We start from the raw sequence: 10,534 nt of genomic DNA, 5'->3' as shown, positions 1-10,534 counted from the left end.
TACGTATGATACAAATGTAATCCATTGTCAAAACCCATGGGGTGTATAACAAAATGTGAACCCTAGTGTAAACTGTGGACAGTATCTAATAATAATCTATCAATTTTTGTTCATCACTTTTAACAAATGTACCACATTAATGCAAGATGTTAATTACAGGAGAAACTAGGTTGGGAGGTGAAGGGGTATATGGGAACTCTACACTTTCTGTCTGATTTTCCTATAAACCTAAATTTCTCTAAAAAAATTAAGTCTGTTTATTTTTTAAAGAAAAAATAAAAATAATAATATGAACAAAGTGATATTTCAATATATGATAGGCTATTTAAGAATTACATTCAACCATGGGGCACCTGGGTGGCTCAGTCAGTTAAGCATCTGACTTCAGCTCAGGTCATGATCTCATGACTCCTGAGTTTGAGCCCCATATTAGGCTCTGTGCTGGCAGCTCAGAACCTGGAGACTGCTTTGGTTCAGACTCCCTGTTTTTCTGCCCCTCTCCTGCTTGTGTGCATACTCTCTCTTTCTAAAAATAAATAAACATTTAAAAAAATGAATTACATTCAATCAGCACACTTGGTGAGTCAATTAAGCTTCTAACTCTTGATTTGGGCTCAGGTCATGATCTCATGGTTTGTGAGACTGAGCCCCATGTTGGGCTTTGAGCTGGCGGCACAGAGCCTGCTTGGGATTCTCTCTCTTCCCTCCACTTCTTCCCCTCCTTTGTTCTCCATCTCTCTCCCAAAATAAATAAATAAACTTAAAAAAAATTACATTCAACCAATAGTTATGGAATGCTTACTTTGTACTAGGCACAGTGCTGGGCATTGCAGTTGTTTACATGGAAGACATTGTCCCTATCTTCAAGGGATTTAAATCTAATAAAAGGCACATAGAGACAAAGAGATACATTTTAATACACCGTGACATGCATAGATGTGCTCAGAGGAGGCACAACTCACCCAGTTCAGAGAGGTGACTAGGGCAGGGAAGTCTTAAGGAACTTATACCTTAAGTGAGTCTTGAAAATAAGCAGATATTAACCAGATAAGGAAGATGGGAATGTGTAAGAAGAAACTTTCAGATATGATCAAAATAGAGAAGTGTGAACACAGTATTCAGAGAATTATATGTAGTTGAATATTGCTGTGGGTAAGAGACAAAAGGCTGTAGGGACCACTGGTGAAGATAGTAGGGAGAGGTGAAATTGAAAAGAGCCTTTATACGCCATGCAGAAGGATCTGTTGCTGGGACAGTAGGATCCCTCGGAGAATTTTTAGCAGCAGAGAGCCCTGCTAGCCAGGAAGAAGATTGAGAAGGGCCAGTCTTTTGGACTTGGCTCCCTCTCCTTATCATGCCCACTTAGGCGGTTTGTTTTCCTGTCTAGGTGCTGGCAGCAGGTGAAGATTTGAAAGTGAAGATTTTGGCAACCAAATGGAGATGAGGTGGGGCATGAAATGGAAACAGAGAAGATGGATACTTTCTCAGGCTGCTCATGGCCCATTAAGTTTGCTTTTCTAGGACACAGACTCTTTCTACTTCAATCTGCTACTCATTGGCTCAATCTTCAGGATATCATCTCCAAAATCCCAGGAGAGGAAGTAATTAAAATATTTAAGTAATACCACTCCCATTCTTTTTTTCTCAAATATTTTATCAACCACTATATGCAGTTAATATAAAAACTGAGCAAGGGGCTGGCTAAGTTGGAGGAACATGTGACTCCTGATTTTGGGGCTGTGAGTTCAAACTCCACTGTGGGTGTAGAGATTACTTAAATAAAAACTAAAAACTAAAAAAAAACAAAACAAAACAGAAACTGAGCAGCAAGCAGAAACCCAGATGTGTAAGAAAAGAGCCTGAAGGCACTATTAGATGATCTCAAAGAAGATAAACTGGACACAATTTCTAGCCCGCAGTTTGACCTCAGCTTCCATGAAAATGTATAAAAGGCATTTCTGGAGAAATCAGTTGGCAAGGTCATGAGTGAGACCTGTGAAACATGGAACTGAATAAAAATTGGGACCACTGACAGGTAACCTAGGTACAGGACATCTGGCAAGACTGGGGGGTGGGCGGGGGATGGGGCAGGGGGTTGCTCTTTATTTTTTGCCTCTAAGTTCACCAAAGGTTATTCCCAGTTCTGGAGTAGGTCAAAGCAGAAAACTTCTGTGGGGTTTAATGGGGGTTCTCAGCTTATCTGGGTAAAAGATCATGGTGGGGTAGGGGAGTAGGTAGACAGGAGGACAGAAATTCCATCAAAACATGCATAACGCAAAGCAAATACAAATAACAACCTGGATCAGGCTCGTTTAGGCATTCCATTCCCAGATTTTAAAAAGTAGTATAATGGCAATTGACATCTTAATGATAACTCTCTCAAGGCTTCTTCTCTCTTGAGTTATAGTGCTCCAATTTGTAGCTGTTGTTCTCTATATCTGGTTTATAGAGCTAATACATCATCATCTTCAAGACTCACTTTGCCTATTTCCTTACTTGGGTATTGTTTTCCTATAATCCATACCTTCTTTTCTCTTGGTTTACTCTTTCTCTTTTTGATTTAGCATGTCTTCCCTCCCTTAGCTTCTTAAGAAAGTATGTATGGAATGTAAGGTTTTTGAGAATTTATGTGTATTCTACCTTTATTCTTATTGATTGATTGATTGATTGATTGCAAGCAAGAGCAGTTTGTTAAAGCAAAAGTATACTCTCACGGTGGGAGAGAGGCATGTAACCACCCCCTTTACTTATTTTTTATTTATTCAATTCTTTATCTGAATTCTAGTTAATTACCATATAGTATAATAGTGTTTTCAGGAGTAGAACTTAATGATTCATCACTTAAACATAACACCCAGTGCTCAACAGGGCAAGTGCCTCTTAATACCTATCACCCATTTAGCCCATCCCCTACCCACCTCCTGCCATCAGCCCTTAGTTTGTTCTCTATAGTTAAGAGTCTCTTGTGGGCTTTTTTCCCTCTCTCTCTCTTGCTCTTTTTCTCCTTCCCCATATGTTCATCTGTGTTGTTTCTTACCCTTTTCTTTTTTTTCTAAAGTAGGCTTTATGCTCAGTGCAGAGTCTCAATAGTTCACGTTTACTTTCGTTTCCTTTGTCTCTGGCAACATGTCTAGTAAGAAGTTGCTCTGGCCAAGGCCAAAGAGGTTGCTGCCTGTGTTCTCTAGGATTCTGATGGTTTCCTGTCCCAGCCCTTTATTCTTGATGGGTAAAGAATTCTAAGTAGGAAATAATTTTCCTTCAGAATTTGGAAACATTGCTCCATTGTTCTCAGAATTCAAGGTTCAAGGTTGTTGTTAAGAAGTCTGATGCCACTCTGATTCCTTCTCCTTTGTATATGGTTTTCCATTTAAAAATTTGGAGAATTTTGCCTTGGTGTTTGGTATTCTAAAAATTTCATGATGATATTGTTGGTATAGATCTATTGCCATTCAGTGAATTGGATACTTGGTGGGCCCCTTCAGTCTGGCAATTCAGGTCCTTTGCTTATCTTTTATGTTACAGGATTTCCTCCTATGTTTGTTAATTTTGATTGCCAGCTCATATTTAAGGATGGGATAGCAGAAAGCTGATTAAAAGCTTTGTGCTTTGCGGAAGAACTATTGACCATGAATGGTTGCTGAAAAGTGATAGAGTAAATTCTTTGTTGGGGAATTCCACCCCCACCTCATCCCACTGCATGTCACTGTCTTTAGGGATTTTTTTCACTTGGTTTAATCATGTTCCTTAGAGAAATGTTCTCCCATCTTATGTCTGAAAGGTAAGGCTTGATTTCTAGCATATGAAGAATTGGGAGAGAATGTGAGCATTTAGTATGCCTACACATTAATTGATCCCTGTTTTCTCACTAGAGTCCCTAGCCCCTTCAGCTATGGATGGATAAGAAGTGAATAAACCTTCACTTCAGTTAGGATAAGGGAGGGGCTTTAATCGGTAGAAAAGACTCAGAGGAGAGTATGTAAAAGTGGTGCTACTTCTGAAGTAGCTTCCAGCCTCTAAGTGAGACCAGGAAACTAAAGGACCCCAAGAAAAACTGCTTTCCCTTCCTCCTTTTTCACTTCTATTTTTGCTAGGACCTACACTTCCTCCTTACACATGCCTTACAGAACAGATAATATGTCCTTCTAAGGTCATGGATTTAATTATTTCTTTGGAGTCTTCTAGCACAAGAGATAACATCTAAGAAGTGACTGCGTGGTGTTGTCATCAATGTTTTCCAAAACCACTGACTTATCAAGACCCTGGCTCCGTGACATAAGTGACTTACGGAGGACCTTTAAGCACTGATCTTTGTACCTGGATTACTGAGAAGACACTTGCACCAAACCACCATCCTTAATAAAAACCTTAGGCTTCAAGTAAAGACAAGATTCACTCTTCTTTCTTTTCCAAGTCTCCCAGATGCTCTGTCTATATCTGTACTCTCTCTGTGCTTCAGCGGTTTCTTTAAAAAAATTTTTTTAATATATATTTTTTAAGTAATCCTACACCCAACAGGGGGAGCTTGAACTTAACAACCCCAAGATCAAGGGTCACATGCTCTAGCCAGCCAGGTCCTCCTTCAGTAAATTCTACTATCTGGACACATTTGGAGCCAAGGACCCTCTTGACTGGTCCTGTGGGATCCCCTGGGGTCCTCAGACCTGGCCAGCCTGCATCACAGCCATTTTTCTTATTTTAGCCCTCCTGCATCTTCACTCCATATCCAGAGGATTTTGCAATGCCACTAACTAAGCATTTGGTTTTCTCAGGTCTTCCACGACTGCTTTCTAGCTTCCAAAATCTTTTGCTATTGTTCTTCTCCTTCTCTCCTTATCCTTGTAAGTTTTCGTAGAGTTCTGGAGGGAGTTAGATTAGATACATTTGTTCAATCTATCATTTCTACCTGAAATCGACTGTCAAACATTCTAAAAAACTAAGATTCATATGTGTAATAAATATTGAGTGCCTACAATATTTTGGGCACTTTGATAAATGCTAGAGATGAGCTATGATTTATCTTCTATCGTGATGATGGATGATCTAAGGTAATGGTTTGAAAGGAAAAGGTCCCTTTCCTTGCCCTGAAGTCAGAATTTTATTTTATGGGGATTAGTCTATGCTTGGGTTACTTGAGAAGCTTCATAACTGATTCTAATTTGAAGCCACATGAAGAAGTCTTGGATCATTTCTGATGTCACCTACCCATTCCCCCACCCTACCTGTGTTTCTGAGTGTCAGTAGGTTAATTGCCCTAATACCTAATCCCAAGACTGTATGTGTCAGGGCTGATTTGCATAAAAGACCAAAGTCCATCCTGAATACTGCTTGGGTAAAGAACAAATGCCTCGGGTGCTGATCAAAGGGTGAGTGTGCAGTTCTCTTAACAGAATCTTTCCGTGCCCGCCCCTCCCCACATTGTGTCTCTGTTCCTGCTGGCAGTTTATTCTATATCTTTTTTTCAAAGTTTGCCAATAAGCTTTTTAAAAAAAAATTTTTTTTTGAGAGACAGCTCAAATGGGGTAGGGCCAGATGTAAAGGGAGAAAGAGAATCTTTTTTTTTTTTAGTTTATATATTCATTTTGAGAGAGTGGGGGGTGAGGGGAGAGGGGGAGAGAGAGAGAGAGAGAGAGAAAGAGAGAATCCCAAGCAGGATCCACGTTTTCTCTACAGAGCCCAATGCAGGGCTCAAACTCACAAACCCTGAGACCATGATCCGAGCTGAAACCAAGAGTCAGATGCTTAACAAACTGATCCAACCAGGTGCCCCTACAATAAGCTTTGATAATCACAATGGTAGAAGAAAGCCAGGAGGAAGGTATGACATTTACTGAGCATCTACTATGTGCAGGCAGTGGCCTTGGCACTTCACATTTAGTAACTCATTTAATTTATTGTTATTCCATAATGAATCAACAAACATAGCACAATTCTCCTGGAACAAAGCAAATAATGCAAGCATTTGTCATTCTCTTTTCAATCTCCTGCTCACTCAGACCTCATACTCCTCCTGTTCTACATTTCTTTGTTCTGTTTCACAAAATCACTTGAAGCCAAATAGACATATTCACACAAATCACATGCACACGAAGGGAGTTCTTGGGATGTGTTGATAACCTTAGATCGCTTAGATCTTCTGTTTCCCAGAGATGAACTGCATCCATCTAGCAGTCCAGCCCAGCTTCTGTGATGGCAGGTTGGGTCCCCTGTGGAACAGGAAGAAGTCCCATCAGAACCAAGCTCCATGAACTTGACAGGAAGCTGCTGGTTTTGCCTGGTATCCAGTGTCTACAGATGAAAAGATTTTATTTGAGAAAACTTTTAGTCTCCAGTCTTTGTCTTGACATTGAAAGGGTACAGAGCCTAGGTTGAATAGATTATGTCATCTGATATTTCTGGCCCTGGTTACTGAGTCTAGCATGAACTGGAAAAGAAAGAAAATGATTTCTGCTTATTACTGATATCTTATGTTGACAAGGAATTGAAAGATCTCTGCAATTCTTAATCTTGTACCTTGAGTTAGGAAAATCACACATTTAGGGCAGCTGTAAGTACTAATGATATTAACAAAAACATCTTAGTTTTGCATAACATGCAGAAATTACAAGCATTGTTACATGTACTAGTTCCTATAAATAGCCTTGAATTTTATTTTCTTTGATTACTGTGTGATTCATAGATTACTTTGTAAATGTATCAACAACTAACACAATAAACATGTTTTATCAACCAGCAATTTCTTAATTTCAATTTAAAGGTATAGTTTATATTAAAAATCTGCCCCCCCCATCTTCCATCTTCCTGCCATAACAGTACCTAGAAAAATCTGCAGAACAAGGAACAGTGACAAACAAGCTCTTTGGACCTTAAAAGCAGTAGCTTAAAACATAATCAGAATCTCAGTGAGGGAAGAGATATTGAAGGTCAGCAGGTTTAACCTCTGTCTATTTCTGCTGTACATTCAAATATCCTCCCTGGGGGAGGACTTGTTCTCTTGGAAAAACATGTTGCATTTCCTAGATAATGGACAGCTCCTGGGGCTGGAGGGCAATTTACTGCAGGTGGTGGGAGAATAGGAGGCCGAGGATGAGTTGGAAAAGGAAAGGAGAAGGCTGAGAAATGGGAACTGCCTTAGGGAGAGAAGAAAAAAAGAGTGAATTTTTTCAATAGACACTGACCCTCTTGACCAGCCTAGCAGCGTTGGTATTGTGGGGTACACAGAGGGAAAAAACCAGACCCCACACTTAAGGAGCTTATATTCTAGTGTAGGAGGAAGAGTTTTTCTCATGAAGCAGTTAAATGTAGGGTGTGCCAGTAAGTCACCTTTGAACCTTGGTAAGTTGACTGATATAAAAAAAAAAAAGGCAAATATGATGATATTGGACAGAAGTTCTTTAAAGGTACCAAACAACTAATAGCCAGGTGTGATTTGTCTAGAGCAGAATTGGAGATTTCACTTATCTGGCAAGGAATGTATTAACCAATTGTAATTGATTGCAAGTTAAGACCCAAAAAGTAGGTCTGAGTGAGTCTTGGGCTTCAAATCCCATTCTGAGGAGAGACCAAAATTCCGCATGCGGAGAAATTCTCAGTTGGGGAGAGGGCCTTATAGAGGCCTGGAAGTTCCATACCTAGAACTGCCCACTACCCTTTGCTGTGAGTCCATCCTGAACAACCACCTTGGGCATGATACTTGAAGGCACATCTCCTTTGTGGGAAGTTCCCCAGAACATGGTCCCCCATTTGCCAGGTACGTGCTACCAGGTAGAGTTAACCACTCTCCCTCCTCTTGTTATCAAAAACTAAGTTTACTTTTCTGTAGATGTCAAGGCAAAATACACAACAAAGCCAGAGAATGGGAAAAGGAAGGGTTTTACTTGCAACAAGCAAAGGAGAACACCAGGGATCTTTCCTGATGAGGAAGAGTAAGGCAAGATAACAGGCAGCATATACTCCCAACCCCCCTCCCCCCAAGGTGGGGTATGTGTGATATTTCTGGGACACTTCTAGCTGCTCAAGAACAAAGGAAAGGAGAAAAACAAATGATTAACTGATAGAGGTCACAGTCAAGCAGGATATGAGTCTCTGTCCGTTTACAAATATCTTGGTAACTTACAGGAAAAATGCAATCTTCTCAATAGCCTAATCTCTCGAAACCTATAGACTCTGTTTCCTGGAGTCCTAACATCACCCCTCCATTGCAATGCTGGGAACAAAGGTAGAAGGAAGTGTCAGATAAAGCTAAATTTCCTTATAACAAGCAGCCCGTTGACAAATAGTTGAGGCTGGGAGTGGAAAACTTTCTCTAGGAACTGCTTATTGTCTTAATGTTAATGCTTTGCTGGAGGGAAAACAACTTCAGCTTCACAGTAGCTGGGCCTCCAGTAGCTGTGTGTCTTCTTTAGCATATGAAAATCTCATATGCTAAATCTCTTCCCCTGTACTTTATAACCAGTCTTTACACAGAGCCCAGGGCAGATTTTCCTGCCATTAGGTCCTGTCCCCATGCTTTAATAAAATCACATTTTTGTACCTAAGACCTCTTCAAGAATTCTTTCTTGGCCATTGGCTCCAGATCCCACAAACACCCTACCTTCACCCCAAAAACCTTATCACTTCCAGGTTATCTCCTGGTCTGATGGTAACTGATTGTTCTCCCATTCTTTCATAAGATGACTGGGGACCTAAAATGACTTTTCTTATGTCAAGAAAGCTATGTCTGCCTTTGTTTTTCTGGGGACCCCTAACTCTTTCTGCTTACAAAATCCCCCCTTGGGATTTCATTCCCCATTCTTGAGGGGTCATGGGCGAAGGTCAGCCTTCTGTAATTGTTTCCTGCTTAGAATGGGTCTTGCGGTGTCCCTAGTTAGGGGAGTGACAGTCTCCTACTGCTAACGTTAGATAAGTTTTTATTATCCCCTGGGGTGTTCCTTAAAGGTTGTTTGAAGAACAATTTGAATTTGAATTTGTTAAAATCACGGAGTGTCCAAGTTTACTAGGAGTTTGGAGATGCAGGGGTCAAACAATAAGAGTACATTATTCCCAATACTTCAGGGTAAGGTACATTTGACTCTCCTTAGGAATTTAATTCTCCCAAGTTAACTGGATTTTCTGAAGAGGAGCTTGAGATCTGACACCAGTTCACAGCTGCAGTCTGTTTGGTCCCCTTCTTTGTTGCCCAAGACAGGTTCTGCTGCCTTTTCTACTCTGGAATGTTTGATCCAAGGTGCCATCCCTTGCAATATAAAGGAAGAGCAAAGGCAGAAAAAAATGGTAGATAAAATTAAATTTCCTTATAACCTGCAGCCCATTGACAAATACTTGAGGCAGGTGGTTTTCCAGGAACTCCCTACAGTCTTAATGCTAATGCTTTGCTAGAGGGAAAATCAACCTTCCCTTGACTATAGTTAGACCTCCAGTATCCTGGGAGTCTTCTTTAGCATAGGAAAATCTCACTGGAAACTTACCCAGGACTTTACCTACCCCCAACTCTATAGTATAAAACCAGTCTCTCCTCATGGTCCCTGGGCTACTCCTCCTGCTCAAGGGTCCTGTCCTCATGCTTTAATAAAATTACCTTTTTGCACCAAAGATGTCTTCAAGAATTCTTTCTTGGCCATTGGCTCTGGATCCCACTGAAATCTATCAGGACCCCCAAACCCTGATCAATTCCATAAGTGCTGTATTTGATTGGAAGGGGGTCCTGTTTTTTGTGTCTTTAAATACAACTAGTCTCCTTGTTAATAAGGAAGACTTTTTCATCCCATGGGGTCTGAAAGGCTTAGGTTGGCATAGTGGCTCAGTCCAGTTGTAAGGACACAGGTCTGAATCAAACTGACTCCATGACAGGCTTCAAGTTTCCCTCTGACCTTGTAGGCCTAAGTGTTCGTTTCTCAGAATCGTTAGACAATAAAAGGGCACACATTGCCCAAGGCAGGAGGGATCACCCTTGTAACACCCAATCAGGAAAGGCCAGCTAACACCCTTAACATTTCTAAGGGCGGGCCTAGAAATAGAAGCTATAGGTAATCACTTATTGCTTAAGGCTAGTTACACCCTACGTGAGGGTCCTGGGTCCTGGTCCACTCTGTAATTGGTTAATACTCTAAATGTTGTGATTGGGTCCCGCCAAAAGTAACAAGCACTCTGGACAATGTGTATGGTTAAAGTTACTGCCAATAATGTTATGTGATAATGATTGCGTCACTGTACCTGTGTCACAATTTCTTGTAACTCCCCCTTCCCAAACCCCATAAAGGCCCTACCCTGCCTTTGTTCGGGGCTCTCAGCATGGATCCACTGCACTGGTGAAGTCTGTGAGCCTGAGCCCGTAATAGTAATAAAGCCCTTTGCTTTTGTATGTATGACTTGGTCTCCCTGGCGGTCTCTGGTTTTGGGGTGCGATATTTGTAAGAGTTGCCATGGGAAAGCAACTGAGCGGCCACTTTGATGTGGAAAGCTGCGAGCACTGACAACCCCCACTTGCAGACCTGGGATGACCCGAGCCATATGGAAAGCACCAGCGGCCATTTTATTG

This window comes from Suricata suricatta, chromosome 1 (assembly GCF_006229205.1).
Source record: "Suricata suricatta isolate VVHF042 chromosome 1, meerkat_22Aug2017_6uvM2_HiC, whole genome shotgun sequence".
In the NCBI taxonomy this organism is placed as follows: Eukaryota; Metazoa; Chordata; class Mammalia; order Carnivora; family Herpestidae; genus Suricata; species Suricata suricatta.
The sequence above is the reverse complement of the archived record's forward strand: the minus strand, read 5'-3'. Positions refer to the sequence as shown.